Genomic DNA, 19,860 nt, shown 5'->3' on the forward strand with positions numbered 1-19,860 from the left:
TACTGATTGATCAAGAGGCTGATTACTTCTCTTAAGCAAGTTCTAATTAGCCTCTCGAGCATTTTTCCACAATTATCCAACATACCTAAGGGTCGGAATGACGACGGGACCAGGGAAGGTGGTTTGCCTTTGTCCAAAAGAACAAGCCTTTGGATTTTCCAACGCGCAGGCACGCACTGAAAATTTCTAGCAAGACGTATGGTTTCTCCTAAGCTCTGACCTTAAGGACTTTGGATGGCACCCCATCAACCTCAATTCATCGAGGGTAAAAAGAGGCACCTGGTCTGCTCTTATGTTCTCCCGCCTCCAATCGGGATGCTTTGGAAAAAGGCAAGAGATCACCCTCTCCAAGAAAAAAAGTTACACCAGCGGCGCCGCACTATGTACTAAAGTAAGTAGATTTGTACGAAATAAAATATCTCACGACCCATTTGACTGATTCCAACTTTTTTTTCTTTTAAATAAAGGTTATCTGATAGAGTATACAGATAGAGTACAGCAATCTTATCGAGATTGGTGGTAAAATTTATCTTAATAAACAAATTTACGGTTAATAGCGAATATCGTGGATATGGTATTGCTGGTTCGGAAGCCATTAATGATATACTGAAATATTAACTTTCTCTGCTATTATTTAGGATTTTTACAATGTGTCTTGACCCTTGACTCACAATCTGAAAGAAAATTGTTTATATTATAACAATAGGAAAAGTTATAAACAAATTATATTGCAACGTCGGTAAACTAAAAAAAAGTTACATACATCGAGCCAACTCATTTAAGTCTCGAGTGTTTGTTTTAAAAATTAGAATATAATTTTATGAATGTAATGTTGGACTGCAGTAAATAAACGAATGTATGTACTCGCAAAGTCCATGAAAGTACCAATAAGTTTGGCCTGAAAGGCTTCTCCTTCATTTTTTATACGCTTTCCAATATTTGTCTTAACTCCAAAATCTATTCTGTTCTTATAAATTTTTATTGTAATACAAGTGAAACAGAAAATACTGCTTCTTGTTTATAATGTCACCTGCTTTTAATTGTTTATGTTGATGTATAAGACTTATAGTCTTGTACACAGATACACCTCAACCTTATCTTTATTTAAAGTTTGTTGAAAAAAAATAAAAAGACTTATCTATTTTAAATCAATGAGCATATTGACGAGCGTACCTAATTCAGGATTTTCCTTCTTCTACCACGTATGGTACAACTTAAGTTACATTGTCTATCGAATACCCGATACATGAAATTGTAAAAAATATATCTATTACTAGAGGATACGGGAACTGGTCGCCTTTTCTTGGACGCACTTTACGTACATGGGGGAACGTAGAAGAAAAAAGGTTTGTACTAGCGGAATCTTATCCCAAAAATTAGCTTGCAGGTAACGACCGCTTTACTTGACCGGGATTTACTTTAATTTATTTTCTAAGTCAGGGAAGAGCACCCTACTTTTAGCAGTGGTATGGTAAAATATTTTATCATGCAGCTACGGAGAAGAAATACAGAAGGCCTTAGATTTCAGATATATTATCCCCTGCGGTTAATAATCGTTCTGGGTGAACAGCTCAACTTTCTCGCACGAAAGAGCGAATACTTTGCACCTACTCTGACAAAGACAAAGGTATGTATGTTGGGTGCAAAGCGATTCTCGTATTGTTGATATCCTTACTGCGCTCATGTAAAAAAACTTAGCTCTTCGACTAGAATTACTTCTTTTGTACCCTCGGTGATTTATATATCATGTGCTTTTGCCACGGGAAAATCACATGTGTTTTGTATCGACAGCAAAATAATCTAAACTCGTGTAAGAGTCTTAAAATTTGTCGGGAAATAAATTTTGCAAGGGACTTTTTTGTATATTCATAAGGGATGTATGTATTTAAACAAAAAAGACATTTTGTTGAAACATAGCTTGTATATGTCGAAATTCCAAAGAAATTTGCAGTTTTCATGGTAAAAAAATCTCTTTACATTTTTTCCTATCACTCTCTAACAACGCAAAAATGTTGGGACTGCAGACAATCATTTTCTTTATCTTGGAACAAAGAATACGGTTTGCCGCGTAGAATACCTTTTTTTCTAACTCAAAAAAAAGATACGGTGAGAAAACTGAAGGCATCTTAAAAGTAAAAATTTACTTTATTCACTTAAATTTCGACTTCACTCTTTTGGCCATGACTTAGCGTAAGATCATATGCAGTGATGCCAGACGGTACTGCAAAGTCGCACATGCGCAGAAGAGCTTAATGCTCATTCGCCAGTACAGCAGCGCGCTGCTTAAAGTAGGTCCCGCCTGAGCTCTCTCTCTAGCTTCCCCACTCCAGCCTCCCCCCAGATGGTTAACCCAAGCCTTCCCTAACACTTCATATACTGCTTCAGTATCACGTAGGAGAAAGTTATCGGTAGCTGAGTGGGCTAGCGCACATGATGATTTTGCTCACTTAATCTTCGAATCTCAGCTGCGCAATTTTTTTTTTTTATTTGTTTTTTTTTTTTAATCCACGCATTAAATTCAAATACGTACATGATATATAATAATTTAAAAAAATATAACTCTCCTGATTAATATGATAAAGTGATTATTAATCTGGTGAAACTTATATTTTCAGTTTATTGTACTGACTGAAAGTATTAATTTTTTTTTTTTTCATTAATTAAGTACGAAATTTAGAAATAGTCATTTTTCATGTTTTATACGCAATTTGTACTTTTATATACTTATTTTAGAAAATAAATAAATAAATGCAACGAAGTACCTCGATAAAAAAATTTAATAAGTAATCATGCGTCAAATTGGGCAGTTTCCACACTACTCTTGAGGTACTGCCTGTAGTGTGTTAGGTTGTTTCGATTACACGTACATCAGTGTTTTACTTTAATACTGATATATTACGCTTAAGCATAAAAAAATTTCGCAATCATTACAAGACTACAGTTTCCTTTATTTATTCTTGATATACGTGTAATGTTGGTACCTTTGCTAATATTTTTATTCAGCATTTTAGATTTCTAAACTCGAAACAATCACTCTTAGTTGAGGTAGCATAAGGATCCATCAAATATCTATAGATATGCTGATTCAGCATGGTCTTGCATGCCCATGATCGACATAGGTCTTAACTATATATCGTTTGTTCACATTATATTTATGTCACTGGACTCAACTGTTTTTTTGGCACGCTTCTACGAGACTCATGTTCTTTCTCAGTTTGCAGTAAATCGTGCATGCGTAACTAACTGCCTTCTTGTCATTTATTTCTGTTGTAACCCGCGTCGTGTATTGAAGCTTTATCTTTCTGCAATTAATAGTGGTGATTTGTGTTTTGAGCGAATGAACTCATTAATAGCATGTGTTATGTGAGTGTGATTAAGTTCGTTTGTGAGTCCTTGTAGTGGTAGTTCTTTATTTTTTTGCTGTTCGAACCTGTACATCGCATGCGGCTAATGGATCATTGAATTAAACTAATTACATTGTTTGTATAGACAATTTTAATTTTTTTGTTAGTATTTAATGTGACATTTTCTCCTTAATTTTTTTTTAAATGTTGTGTAAAATAGCAAGTAAGCGTAAAAGTGAGAAAGATGAAAGTGTTATTCCTAAAAAAAAAATGCACACCGTGGCAGCCAGACTAGTCCCGCTACCCAGAATTAAAAGATTCTATTTTAAAACACGCGACATTACCTCAAACTTTTAAATGCATACATTTTAAACAAAATTATTTATTTTACCACAAATCCGATTTGTACCGACATGTTAGGAGTGAACGACATCGTGATAGCGTTAACGCGGCAAAAAAATTAAAAACTTTTGTATCCGTCACACTGTCCGGGAATTCTTTAAAAAAAAGAACGCAAATTGCCGAAATGATTGTTGCTTTTTTCGTTGCGGAGGAGAACGTCGCGATTAAGTTAGTTGATAGATTAGTACCTATGTTTAAAAAAGTAGCGATTGATTCAGAGGCAGTGCAAAACATGCAAATCAAAAGAACGAAAGCAGGTAATGTGATAAATAAAATCTTGTATCCGTGTGAATTCGAAAGTATAATTGAGATATTAAATAATGTTCCTTTTTCAGTACTTATCGATGAAAGTACAGACGTAAGCAATTCTAAGCTTTTGTGTATTTGTGTTCAGTATTATGATGAAAAAATGGGTAAAGTGGTACAACATTTATTACAACTTTTAGAATTGAATCCTTTGCAAGGTTCTGCTTCAGATTTGTTTTTAGCTTTTGAGATATTTTTGTGTAACAGTCGTATTCCATTGAAAAATTTAGTTGGCTTAGCTTGTGATAATGCAAGTGTTATGACTGGTAAAAGAAATGGCTTCCAAAAGTATTTGAGAGATAAAGTGCCAAGTTTAATTTTGCCTAATTGCATATGCCACACCTCTGCATTAGTCGCGAAATCGAGTAGCAGCAAAATTACAAAATCGGTTGAAGAACTAATTAAAGCAATTCAACATTACTTTGCACATAGTCCAAAACGTTTCGAAGAGCTTCGCGAGTGTCTTAAATTTCGTCGCTTACCGCAAAATAAACTAGAAATATTTTTTGGTACGCGTTGGCTTGAAGCACAAAAATGTTATAATACGAAGATTGGAATCGATTATCCCGCGTTAATTGATTATTTTTCATCAGAAGTATTTGATCATGAAGTAAAATTGAATAAGAGTAATTCGGAAACCGTAGCTAATGTTAACGATGGAAAAAATTCAAATGCTCAAAAAGTTTTGACTTCTTTACGTGACCCGCGAATTACATTTTACATTTCATTTATGAGCTTTGTATTACAATTTTTCAACTCTTTTAATGCAGTTTTTCAAACTAAGGGATAAATGATTCGCAAGCTTTATCGGCCGATTAAAACAATAATAAGACAAACCGGGTTCAATTTTTTGAATGAAAAATCATTAGATTTCTTGTCTTCAACCAATTTTATTGTTCGGAATCATATTAAAGAACGCCAAGATATTTATTATGGCCCTTATGCTGCGAAAATTATTGCTGAAATGTCAACGGATCATGCCAACGAGGTACGCGAAAATTGTTTAAATTTTTACATTAATTTGGTAAAGGAAATGAAAGCGATTTTTAGAACACAGTGAGTTTTTAAAGCTTCTAATATTCCTAGAGCCATCGGTGGCCTTAAGGGGGCTCCAGCGGGAGGAGTTAGGAGGTCACAGGTAGCTTAATTGATAGATAAAAACACGCTGATTCCAACGGTGTCCTGATTTACCCCTCTAACCCTGGAAAATTTTGAGATATTTGCTCTCAAAGTTCGTACATTATACATAGCCTCTCATAGAGCAACGTGAAAACATCGGTATTTTCTAACAATAATTGAGGAGTTACATGTCAGGACTGTAACTGTTTTATAGAAAAACATCTCAGCTTCCAGATGGTACCTTCAAAAATATAGGTAACCCTGGAAATATTTGAGATATTTTGTAAAGTATTGATCAAGTCATTGAATTAGCAGGGTCATGACGGGATGCCATCTTGTTGTTTGTAAGGCGCGCGCTTTTGAATATTTCAGAATTACACTGCAAGTACTTACATAAGTTTCATGTCATTTGTAACTCTTTTTTAATCGTGTTCTCCTATGGATTACTTACACATATTTTTTTTTTTAAATAAAATAGAACATTGAAAAATTTTAACTGCAATTATTTTTTATTTTATCAAAAATTGCGTCAATAATTTTTTTATTTGAAATAACTTTTACTTTATTATTCACACTCATAGATAATAATGAGGTGATGCCATTTGTAGGATCTTTTTTATATGCATCTACTAATACTTATTCTATTGATATCGATTCTTTGGCCATTTTATAAATTATCTTATCATTAATAATACATTTTAATACAATTAATTTTTGTTTGTTATCATCAATTACTTTTTTATTTCTTTTTTGCTGTTGCAAAATCATTTCAACATCCTGCAAGTCTTGATGACTCTGATCTTACAGTGATGTGTGATTTCTTTCATTTTTTATAACACAAAAAAACTAATTCTAAATAAAACGCTCTGTATGTGACAGAAGCTGCTGTTTGTTTACCATAGGTACGGACACATCATATATATAGATGATGGTGCTCGCTTATATATACACGTATATATAGATATATACTCACAGAAGTGATACCAACTAACCGAATAGCTTTCGGGTTGGTACCAGTGCTCGCTGGAGCCCCCTTAAGCTCGGAAAAAAATGATCATCTATCGGATTTGTATTGTTTTTATAAATATTTTCCAAATTTAGATTACCAATCGATAGCTCATGAATGGAGAACATTACCTTTTTCTTTCGAACCTTCAGAGCGCGAAAGCTTATTAGAATGTGACGTTGAAGATTTCTGGAAAAAAATATTAACAATTAAAAACGGCAATGTCTTAAGCTTCCCATCATTAAAATCACTAGTGACAGCAGTGTTTTCTCTTCCACATTCCAATGCGGAAGCAGAAAGAGTTTTTTCTGACGTTACTGAGCTTAAAGATGAGAAAGCTAATAAGACTGGTATAAAATTACTTAATGCACGGTGTTTTTTGCGATCAATTTGTAAAGCGCGACATATCACAAACCTAGATTTTGAACCAAAGGAGCAACACTTTAATCTTTTTAATTCGGCAAATTTGTATTAGGACTAGTCAAAATGTATTTATTCATCGATCTCATTAGTTTTATTTCACGCGCATAATGCATGGCTTTAATTCGTACTAAGTAAACTAACAAATATGGTTATAATAAAGCTATTGGCGAAGGTACCAACATTACACGTATATCAAGAATAAATAAAGGAAACTGTATTCTTGTAATAATTGCGAAATTTTTTTCCGCTTAAGCGTAATATGTCAGTATTAAAGTAAAACACTGATGAACGTGTAATCGAAACAATCTAACGCACTACAAGCAGTACCTCAAGGGTAGTGTGGAAACTGCCCAATTTGACGCATGATTACTTATTTAATTTTTTTATCGAGGTACTTCGTTGCATTTATTTATTTATTTTCTAAAATAAGTATATAAAAGTACATCTTGCGTATAAAACAAGAAAAATAACTATTTCTAAATTTCGTACTTAATTAATGAAAAAAAAAAAAATTAATACTTTCAGTCAGTACAATAAACTGGAAATATAAATTTCTCCTGATTAATAATCACTGTATCATATTAATCAGGAGAGTTATATTTTTTAAATTATCATATATCATGTACGTATTTGAATTTAATGCGTGGATTAAAAAAAAAAAACAAATAAAAAAAAAAATTGCGTAGCTGAGATTCGAAGATTAAATGAGCAAAATCATCATGTGCCGTAGCCCATTTAGCTACCGATAACTTTCTTCTACGTGATACTGAAGCAGTATATAAAGTGTTAGGGAAGGCTTGGGTTAACCATCTGGGGGGAGGCTGGAGTGGGGAAGCTAGAGAGAGAGCTCAGGCGGGACCTACTTTAAGCAGCGCGCTGCTGTACTGGCGAATGAGCATTAAGCTCTTCTGCGCATGTGCGACTTTGCAGTACCGTCTGGCATCACTGATCATATGTCATATTTCCCAACATAATCAATCAAAAGCTCTTAAAATAAACTCTAATTTAAGTCCTAGTAAAACTTGAAATCTTGATCTGCTCTGAAGCTACGAGTGACTGAAAGTTGCACTCCGAAACAGGGCAAAATCTCTTATTGACAAAACTATAGATTTTTCAGAAAATGTTTGAACCACTTGTAACTTTGGCCCAGAGTAACATTTTAAGCTCTACTTCGGCTTTAACTATAGCTGTTTACGAGCACTTTTGATCACCATCCAAGCACATACTCCAACTTCATTCTGAGCCGATCTATAATCGAAAACTTACGTACCAAAAATTGAGGATAATTGAGATATTACTACTCTGGCTCTAGATCAGCTCAGGATGCAAATGTAATAGTAGCTTGTATATTACTTTATAGTATTAAGAAAAATCACTAATTTACGCTCTGGTGAAGCTCAAAACGTTAATCAGGAAGAAAGTTACGAGAGTTCGAGACTTGTATTGAAAAATGACGGAAATCTAATTTTCAGAAAAAAGCTCATCAAATGCGCATAACTTTGTTCCCAATCAAAATTGCGGGATCAACCTAAGCCTAAATTACAGCTGTTTTCAAGCGCTATCAAGCTCCATAGATATTAATATTGCACTTGAATCCGCAACTGATTTACTGCCAGAGCAGTAAAACCTTGACTTTCCTCAATTTTTGGTACGTAAGTCGTCGATTACAGCTTGGCTCAGAATAGAACTGGAGTATTCGCTTGAACGATTATCAAAAGTTCTAAAAAACAGCTGTAATTAAAGCCCAAGTAGAGCTTAAAATTTTACTCAGGGCCAAAGTTACGAGCAGTTGAAACATTTTCTTGAAAATCGCCGATTTCGGCAATTACAGATTTTGCCCCGTTTCAGGGTCCAACTTTCAATCGCTCATAGCTTCAGACTATATCAAGATTTCAAGCTTTACTAGGACTTAGATTAAAGCTTATTGTAAAGGCTTACAATTTCTTGTGTTGAGAAAGATGACATATGATCTTAGGTCAAGTCACGGCCAAAAGAGTGAAGTCGAAATTTCAGTGAATAAAGTAAATTTTTACTTTTTAGATGCCTTGAGTTTACTTGACATTTTTTCTACAGCGAAAAAAAGGATGTCCCGTGGAGCAAACTGTATTCCTTGTTCGAAGACTAAGAGAACGATCCCCCACACTGCCAACATTTTTGCGTTTTTGGAGAGTTCTATGCAAAAATGTAAAGATTTTTTGTTTATCATGAAAAATGTGGATTTTCTTTTTGGGATTTCAACTTATTCGAGCATTCCTTAAACAAACTTTTCTAAATCTCAGTGGGTCTGAGTAGGCAATCAGGTCCAAAAAGCCACGAATACACATTTCGCAGCCTTCTCGTGGCTTTCTCTTTGGGAGAGTTAAAAAAGTATTCTCTGTATCTAACCCTAACGCTCCTTATTGATTTTTCATTGATTAAAAAAACTTTCAGGCTTTTTAACTCTTAATAAGTAAATATCATTGTTGACGTTATGACTGGATGGTCATGGTCTCATAAACATGAGAAAATGTGAATATACAATGTCCCCCCTGGTTTTTTTTTTAACTGCTCTACCCGATTTTTTTTGTGTACTTTATGAATTCTTTTAAATTTTCTAAGTATGGTATATCAGTTTCATTGCCAAAGATATTAGTCATGATAAATTTTTCGTGAATTTTTTTGGGGTATCTTTTAATATTTTATTGAGTATTGTAAGTATTATTTTTAGTAGTACGAATTATTAGTTATTTGTGATCGAAACCAATATACAATTGTAAAAAAATATGTCAAACCTTACCTTTGTATGAATTTCATATCTTTATGTATTTTATAAATGTGAATGTGCATATTAATTATGTATTACTTGACTTAAAATCGTGCTTTAACAAATTAATAATAGAAGCAATAATTTTACTCGAGTTTAAATTTATATAATACAAATACTCGACGAAAGATTGCACAATGATACAGCAAAAAAAAGAGGGTTAGCTTACATTTGTTTTCTTTGTATCTTCAATAAACAGTAATTAAAAAAAAATAGAGATAAATCGAGGAAATTTAAGAAAGATACATCTTTTCATGTTTTCAGTCTTATCAATACATAAAAATAGCTGATTAGAAGTGGGCGTAGTTGAGGGAGGGAAATAGTCTCATCAATAACTGTAAAAAAATGACCAAAAAAAGAGTAACGTTAATGAAAATGATTTTTCTAATATTTCCCTGTGCACTAATTAATAGTATTAATAAGAACAATAAGAACCAAGTGAATTCGAGGGGGATCATCCTTTTTGATGTTTTCTAAGCATGGACCAGCAAAGTACTCTATAAAATGTGAGTGCAGTCGATGAAAGGAAGCCTTCTTAAACCTCAATGTTCTTTAAGAAGAACAAAGTTAATAAATAGTGTTCACACACAAAAAAAAAATATTATATTGTCGCGTAAGGTAAAGAACAATTAAAGTTAGTCGTCTTTTTGGTATACTTCTAGACTTGACAAGTTAATACATTTGTTTAATCATAGCAGTCGAACACATCATTTATGCATCTGTTTAAGCATGGATCTTTGTAAGTACGAATTTTCAACGAGAAAATGTATGAGTCATCGAGAAATTTAGTCGCAGACCTTCTTCTCACTCGAATCATATCATAACAAGTTGTAATTTTTGTTTAGAATCGAATGTATCTTGAACGTCTTGAATTTGTTCACCTTGATTTTTTATTTACTCTTGTTATTGCAGTTTTTTTGAAGAATTAATAATTAGTAGTCGATTTGTACTAACATTAAAAAAACTGCAATTTACTGCGTTTGCCTCAAAAAATTGGAAAGTATTTTTGAATCTTAGAAATGCATACTTCTATGTTCTTATGTATGTATGTGCGTACTTATGTATGGCACTTTTTGGATTTCTTAAAAAATGTATACCTACACTTATAAATTGTTGCAACAAAATTTACATCAGGGAAAAACATACTATCGTATTCAAATTTTAAAAAAATATTTGGTAAAATTTTGTATTTAATTTGTTTACAATTCTTATACATTAGTTTGTAATTTGTTAATATATAAATAATCGCTTTCTAGCATATACCTTCATTCCCTACCAATCTCGATAATTTTCCTGCATACCCAATCAAATAACCTTTATTTAAACAAAAAAAAGTTAAAATCGGTCCAAAGAGTTGTGAGACATTTTATTTCGTACAAATCTACTTACTTTAGTACATAGTGCACCAGGTCCGAGCCGCGCAGATTTTTTAACGCGAGCCGATAGCCCAGGCCCCATATATAAACTTTTTCATTGCTTCTAGCAGCTATCAAGAAATATCGAAATTAAATTTTTTTCAGAAGAAGTAATATTCAGAATATGTAATTTAGGAGAAGTAATTATACAGAAAATACCGTTAATTGATTATTAAGTTGAAAGAATTTGAACAACTGTTGATTGCGTCCGAGTAACGGGTTTTTTTTCTTACCTTGAGCATGTGGCTTGTAATTTGTTCCCTTAAATTACTTTGCGCCCACGGGCAAGACGGAACATATCAGCTCTTTGGGTCTAAAGTTCTTTCATGCCATAGTGCAAAGTGAGCCTACGGGCGCAGAATAGCACTTTTCGCCTTCGGTACGAAAAATGTCGCTCGCACCTCAGGTACAAACATACAAAAAACGGCGCCCTCCAGGCGAACATTTTGTACTCTGCGCTTTAGTTGCAAAGTCTACTATTTTTCACTAAGGGCGTGGAGTGACGTTTTGCACACCCTGAAAGTCTTTGTGCTAGTTAGTTTTTGTACTTAGGGTGCAAAGGACATTCGGGCTGAGGGACTACCCTGAAGAGATGTAAATTTATAACGAAAACTACTATTTTTCCCACGGGCACCGTGCTTTGTGTTATGTCAATTACTTTGCACTCATAGGTACAATAGTAGATTAATTTCGTAAGATAAGTGCCATTGCCACCGGGGCTATCTTTGACCTAAGGGACCTGCGAAGCAGGGTAAATGGGTAGCTTCAGTTGTATGGCGCTTCTATGACGAACACTATTTTTCCCTCCATTTTCTCTCCTACTTTTCAGCCTGCCGGGTACAAATTACGTTTCTGACCTAGGACGGAAAATGATTTAGCGCCCACAGCGTGACCATAGGCGCAAAACGGTAATGTGCACCCATGGTGAAAAAAAATGTATTACTGACACAACTCGAGCACCATGATTTACAAGGTGCAAAGTATGTAGAATATTCTCCCAAGATGATAAAAGTACTCTCAAGTAGCAATCATCATGGTTATGCTGCGGTAAAGAGTAGGTGAGTAAAAAAACAATTTTTTCGCAATGAATACTATAGGCCAGGTGCAAGTCAGGTAATGACTTCGCTGTGGTCTTCCAGTCAATTAATCTTACAGAGGACAAATCAGTTCAGTGGACACCATTGACAAACTGAAGCCCAGTTTTTCAGAAGACTACATATTAAAATAAAAAGTGGTGCAAGACCTACTCTCTAAGTACTTGTGACTGGCCAATTAACTTATTAGCATGATTGATATTATACTTTTACATACATTGATCTTGAATTTCCAACCTTTGGAGACTCTTGTCTTGACTAGCTGACAATGGTGAATCTCTGATTTGAGGTTGCCATTTTTTAAATATCTGACCCTTTATAAATTGTACAAGTGATGATACATCCAGTTTTTTTAGTAAAAAAGTAAATAGGTAATTAAGATTAAATTATTAATTTTATGCAATTAAATATACGAATAAAGTGAAAAAAATTTGTGCCTGCAATATTGTTACATCTTGTTGCAGCAAAAATATTTTTGCATGTAACTGCGCATTAGTAATTTGCAATTCACTGGCTTCTTTTTCTTCTTCCCTACTTACGAGCATAATGTCAATGGATTTACTTCTTAATTTGAAAAAAGTATCATTTTTATTCAGCATGATCTCATTGAGCTCTTTAATCGTATTTTCCAAAGTATTTTTTTTTTTTTAAATTTTACAGTATAGTGTCAGAATGTTTATCTTGTTTTGACTCATTCTCCTTAATTTTTTTTTCAAGTCAAGTAGTTTAGATTCAGCACGTTTTCGCAGTTCCATTTCATGATTCCTCTTTTTTTAGCCTCTTTTAATTGTAGTTTTAAGTTTGACATATCATGATTAAGATTAAGTATATTTTCTTGCAGCTGCTCTTCAATTTTCTTCATAGAATCATGTGAAGCTGTCAGCGTGTCTTAATTGTATAAAAAATATTTATGGAAGCTATGTTACGGTCGTAATAGACATACATATATGCTTAGTACAATAATGATTTAGTTAAATTAAAAATTTTTTTTTTTACTCAATTTAACTTCAATAATAATCTTCAGTTCAGCGCAGGAAAGCATAAAGTCAAGACAAGGAGCAAAAAGGAGAAAATTACAAATTGAAAGCAAGACAGTGCCAAGTCAAATTTCAGAGCATGAAAAAGCAAAGTAAGATTTTAGGTGAAAAAAAAATGAGTTGGCCTCTTTTTACTCATAACTTATAGAATTTTTAAGGACCATTAGTAAATATTTTTAATGAGTGTGTAAAGTGCACCTGATTCGTCTAGTAAAAAAAAATAGTGTAAGAATATACTTTGTTATCTTAAGACCGTGTACCTTTATTATTATTTACAATCTTTCCAGCCGTTGTAACTTTAATACCCTCCAGATAGTCCTTGTTATCTAAAAACCATGATGATAAAACTAATCTGCAGTTTACGACGATATGAACTTTTCGTTATACTTATGTAGTTACACATGTTTAACACAATGCTCAAATTTTTATTTTAGATATTAATAAATTTATACAAGATCTTCTAGCATTGACAAGTTTTACAAAAAAATTACAAGATACAACTTTGATACAATAATTTTTTTTTTTTAATGAATGTATCATTGATTTTGGAGAAAAATTTCTTTAACATGGCTATTACGGAGGTTAAGAAGTGTTTATAGAATCTTTGATACCATTGAAAAAAATATGTTACATTTTTGAGTAGATAAACTGTACGCATGATTTTTTTCAAATGTACTTCCGGGTATTATTATTATTATTTATTTTTTTTTTTTAAACATTTTTGAAATTACACTTAATAAAATAGCTCTTGTAAGAAACGAGACTTTTACAGCCTTTGATCCACATTTATACTTTAATGTAGAGGCTAAAAAACGTTCGTATTATTTTATCTCCTAAGGAATACGCTTGAATTAAAAAATGTGCCTCTTTCTAGTCATTTAAAAAAGTATCAACGCAAACGCAAGAAGGTCGCAAGAGGCTCCAACGCTATATATCTGAGAGATAACCAAGCATCGTTTGCTGTCAACTCGTTTTTTTACACGAAAAACTGTAAAAAATCCTGAACCTTATTAAATAGGCGTGTGCGCAATGAAAACATGCATGTCGGCCAGTGTTTAAAGTCACGTCAAAAAAACTGCTACATGTTTCGTGCTCATGCTATGTTTTAAGCCTTACATTTAAAAAATTTGAGACATCTTTTCGGGTGCACTACTTTTTTTCTTGAAAAAAGTAATTCAAAATAAAAGTACAACATACCACTTGTTTCTAACAGTTTCACATCATACCAGTTTTACTCCATTTAGCAATCCACTAAGTTGTAGATGTTACGTCTTGGCTTGGCACAACACTGAAACTTTCATGTTTTTTCTAAAACACTAGTGAAAAAGACATTTTGAAAGCAGATTGAGCCTAATTATTTTCAGTAAAGATAAATTTGATATCAGAGGTTATGACTTAGAGAATGACGGTACATTCATTCAATCAGTTTTTCACTGTAATGAAGTTTGTTGTTATAAAAAAAAAGAAGTTAAAGAAAAAGAATATTTTAAGTCGCATTAATAGTATAAAAAATTATTTAAATTGCATCAAAGTATTACAATTATACTATTAAAAGATAATCTGAATTCTACGGTATTTATGTAATCATACAACTGTTTGTCAAGAAAATGTAAATCAATAATACCATGAAAAAGGGATGTACCTTATTCGCTTTGTGTGTAAATTACTTGCTTTTAACTCTCGATATTGACCACAATAAGTGTTAAGTCTTTTATATTAAGCGCATGTTTCTTTCTGCCGTGTAATATTAAGACAGATAAATAATACATGTAATATTAAAAAGATATAAATTTCTTACGAGAACAAATTGTAATTTGCCCTGAGATTATTGAATGCTCTTGCGAACTTATGATTATTGTAATTAATGACTATCATGTAACTAAAGAAAAATCAACTGTCTGAAGCATGTTAAAAACTTTGCAGAGGTGATAATCGTCAACAAGAACAGGCTTATGACTAGTAGCAATTTAGAGCTAAAGATGTATCTCTGATCTGCCTTACAAGTATAAAAGCAATCGATTGTGAAGGCGTTGGTAAGCCAGTCAACTAGTTAGAATTATTTTAAAGTTACTAGTCGAAGCAACTGGAGAAATCTTCGAGTATGCTCAGATTCAAGCTCCTGCTTTATGTCATTGCCATAAAAACAGACCTTCAGGGGCCATTGAAATAGAGATAGCATTTTGCTACAGTAGAAATGAGCAAGAACAAATGATTAAAGCATATTGTACGCAATAATAATTTTAACTCAAACCTCTCAACGTAAATGAATGTTTTTTTTAACCCCTAATCTCTCAAGTAGTCACTGTGTTTTTGTATAATTCACAAGTTAAAATATTAAATAAAATTAAGTAACGTTAATTTGATAATTTTATTTTCACTGAAAAATACGTATCATTAAAATAACCAATAAAGAGATTATTATGTTAATCGATGGAGTTTAATTGAAGGTAAAAGTATAACAGTTATTTCTCAGAATAAGAGCATGACATAAACTCAAATTTTTTTAACTGTTTCAGATAGCATTGTTACTATTTTTACTTCCCATAAGCTGTTTTAAACTAAACAAGTGCTATAAAATAAACCTTTAAACTTATTAATGTATAAATAATACAAATTTTCAACAACGTGATTGAAGAATAACAGCAGTATAAATGTGTAATTAAAACGCTTTCGAGAATGTATTACAACTCAATAATAAAAAAAATACATCAAAGACATTGCTCAAAGTTATTGCCTCTTTGTTCCATGAGACATTCGAGCCTTGTATTAATGTTCATCCTGGCTCGTAGAATTTCAGCTGAAGTAATTTCAGCGCATTTATGTCTGATCCTCTCAATCATATTTACTGGTGTTGTTGGAGCAACTCGGTAATATCTGTCTTTCAACACACCCTATAACCAGAAATCTAACGGTGTCAAGTCGGGAGAACGTGGGGGCCACGCGTGTGGTCCATTTGTTCCGATCCAGCGTCGTGAAAACATGATGTTTAATTGATTAGTTGCACGAACACTATTATGCGCTGGGCATACATCCTGTTGCCACCACATTTGAGCCAATGTCATCGGATTACCTTGCAATAAGTTTGGAAGGTCATAAACTAGAAAGTGTTAATACAATCCACCATTGAGATTTCCTTCGAAAAAATGAGGACCAATTATCCAATCACCAACGATTCGAGCCCACACGTATATCATGGGGATACTGACCTTTAATGGCCCAGTTTCTCTTATTTTGAGAATTTAAGATCCCTTGTTAAGTGAATGATGATTCATCAGTCCAACAAATTCGTTGGCAAAAGTTTGGGTCACGCTGGATTCTTCGTAACATCCATCGTCCATACAGCAACCTCCTCTCTGCATTATTTATTTGCAATTTTTAAACTTTTTGGTACTTGTAAGGATGCCTCATTTCCTTAACGATTTTTCTTGTAGTCTCGCGAGAAGCGTCTGTAATTGTAAAATATTCTAGAGTTAAAAAAGGTCACATGTATTGCTAAAAATAATACGTAGGGGAAGGTTGCCGAAAGCGGGTTAGTTAACGTTTAAAGCCTAGAAACTTTAGTTTTTAAATGATGATAGTAATAATATTATTATGTTATCATATTATTTAAGAGTTCGTTCAAACGACAGCTTATATCAGGCGAATGGTTTGCAAAGCGTATGAAAACGGCACATAAATAGTAATCCAACCAGAATCTTTCACATGGACATCGTTAAAAAGGAAATTTCAATACATAATTTAGCATTTAAATCTTACGCTAGATACGTGCGAAGAACAAGCTTACATGGAAAAAATTACTATTTATTTCAGACAATGCAATTAATAATAGTGTCTCTCAGACTGATTTTAAAAACTCTAACCCTTTATATACGACCGTTACAGTACGCTGTAGTATTTTTAATATGTTATGTAAAAATTTTTGGTGAGCTTATGCCTTGCACCCCTTGAAAATTGAATAAATATATTTACTGTATCGCCCCACAACAGCTCTAGCACTTTGCCGTGATTGGCGTATGAATTACTCATTTACGATTTCTCTTAGTGGGCCATCTCTTACTGGTCGGCGCCTTATTCTTTGAGGTGGGATAACAACTCCATTTTCATTGTATGTTGTAAAAGTGCTAATATTATACAAGAATTGAATATAATCGAATTTTTTTCTCAAAAACTGTATTGGTAAATTGATATTATTCTTTTTATTGCTTGGATTGAGAAGGTTCGTCTTAAAATCGAAAATCGAAAGAAAATCGTAAAAATTATTGGAATCAGTTTATTAAACTGTGTCAAAAGCTTAGAACAATCTTCAGCACTGTTTTGTAGTAAATCAAAGCCAAAGGTACGCTATTTAACATAGTTGCTATGGGAAAAATGGAAAATTTCTTTATAAATCTTGAGTATTATTGTTTGAAATCACATTAGCGTCATAAAAATAAAGTAAACTGAATCATATTCAATATAAAACTATTATGATAAAAAACTACTATGCAGTTACTAGGTAGTTTTGGAGATATTTACATAAACGTAAAAAAAGCCGTGAGTTGTCGTATACTAAATGCATGTGGGAAGCAAAGACACAGCGTCTGCTATGGTGCAAGACTTCTTTACAAAATTGCTTCTATAACGTGTAAAACTGAAAGTTATATTCTGAAAAAAGCACAGACCTTTTCAAAACTGTAAACTTCCACGTTGTTTAAAAAATCTTGGGTTATTAAAAATAAATAACAATTGTATTTACAGGAGTGGAGATTCCTCGTAAGATTTTTATGTTTTTTTAACCTATTTTCAAGTTTTTTAATCGCACTATTTAACTAGCTATTTTTATGTAACTATTGAAATAATTCTAAAATGTTTCATGTTTTCTCTTGAGCATTGGTGGGTCGAATACAACCGAATTTTTTATGATAGAGTAGGTGAATGAATCTCCTTAATTCAATATCATTGTTTATTTCATAAACCACTGCAATTTTTTATTCGTTTTTCATATAAAACTACAAATATTCTGTCTCAGAAGTGAGTAAAGATAAGCAAGTAAATCAATAAATATTTTAAAAATGTAAGAAAAATGATTACTTTCCAAATGTAGCTCTTGTTGGACAGTACTCATTTGGATATCTCACTACAAATAAGCGCATTGCCGATCTAAAATTATTTACACCGTCTACTCGTGATTCGAAAATACACTTTAGGATCCTATTTCTGCGTACAATATAATCTATATTGGTTTATTAATTGTAACCAACAATTCACTTGTTTCACATGAAGTATGATGTAAAACACAAGAAAAATTGTTTTTCTTCCATGTTACTTTTAAAAAATTCATGTGAGAAAAAACTAAACAAATATTTTTTGTATTTTGCTGTAGGAAATAAATATAGATCACTCAATAAAAAATGACAAATCGACTTGTTGAACAAGTCATTAAGTTAAATTCTTTTCCTAATTCTTAGAATGATGGATTGAATAAATAAAAAAAAATAAAAAATATTTATTTTAAAAATATACAAAGACAAGAATATTATATTTTGCCACAAGGGCATAAATTAGGACCAGTGCAATTGAAGGACGTGGTTTTTGTACGTTGGTGCCTAAGTAGAAAAGCGACGTTTTTCTTGCCGAGGTAGCAAAGTGTTCGTTCCACCAAAATCTCAAAAAAGTCGCGTGAAAATCGCATGATTGTCTCATAAAAGTCTCATAACGTTCTGTGAAAGTCTCAGAAAAGTCTCATCAAAGTCACTTGAGTTGTAAATTTTCTGTATAAGTCTTAGAAAAGACTCGTCAAAGTCGCGTAAATGTCTCATGTAGTCAAATATGTAACAAAAGTTCAAAAAAAGTATTAAAAATTCTGGAGAGTCTAGTGGAAGGTTCGTTAAGGTCTCTAGCAAGTTTTGTCAGAGTATTGGACAGTCTTATGAAAAAGTACCAATTTTAATCACCTCCGACTTTCAGGCTTGGTTTTAGGAATAGGGGCAGTTAACATGTACTTCTGAGCTGCCACGACGGGTTGAAAGCTAAAGGTGATAGCATGCACGGCTGCACTGCTGCGAGGAGTTTAGGCCGAGGACGAAGAGCAGCGTACACTTTTACATAACCACGACAGGTCTAGAGCTGGAGGTGTGACATAGAACGATAAAAGAAAAAATTTTCAGTGAAAATAGCTTATTACAATGTAAACAATAATTGAATAGTGGGTTAAAAACTGTAAAAACAGTTTTTAAAATTATGCTCCAGCCTGACGTGGTTAGGACCACGATATCGAGAAAGGGATGGCGTGCGTTTCAGCACCACCGCAACGTGGTCGTATTGTCATGTCAGAATCATGATGGGGGTGGCAAGAATAATAATAATGATAATAATAGTAATAATAATAATAATAATAATAATGATAATAATAATAATAACCATTTCTCACCAATTATCAATCAGTTACTCGCTCATTAAATAATACTACCAAACTTCTCTTAGGGCATTATGATGCTTCACCCTACCTATCAGTGTTGATGTGAATATTTAAAAAAAAAAATAAAACCTTAAACAGAACTTTTTACTTGTCATGAGTTTTGCATGTGCGTGGGCTATTATCCACAGCTACTATAAGTAAGGTAGTTCTCCGAAACTTAGCATAGTTACTCTCTTAACAAAAACCCATCTGACAGATATTCAACACGATGAAAACAACATGCTGCCGTCAGGAGCAGAGAGAAGTTAGCATTAGTGACTCGAACTACTTCGAGAACGAAGAGTCAACAAAGCTAGTTCAACAAAAATAAATTTAGACATTTAACACATGGGACGAGTTGTCGAGGAACTTCACAAGACAGCAAGACATAATTATCCTCGTCAAAAATTTGACGTGCATGGCTTAGATGAGACTTGGCAAGCGGACCTTGTTGAGATGCAGCCTTACGCTAGTA

Source organism: Copidosoma floridanum, unplaced genomic scaffold, assembly GCF_036245765.1.
Source record: "Copidosoma floridanum isolate Cflo_tuat_1 unplaced genomic scaffold, Cflo_Japanese_pri ptg000016l, whole genome shotgun sequence".
Lineage (NCBI taxonomy): Eukaryota > Metazoa > Arthropoda > Insecta > Hymenoptera > Encyrtidae > Copidosoma > Copidosoma floridanum.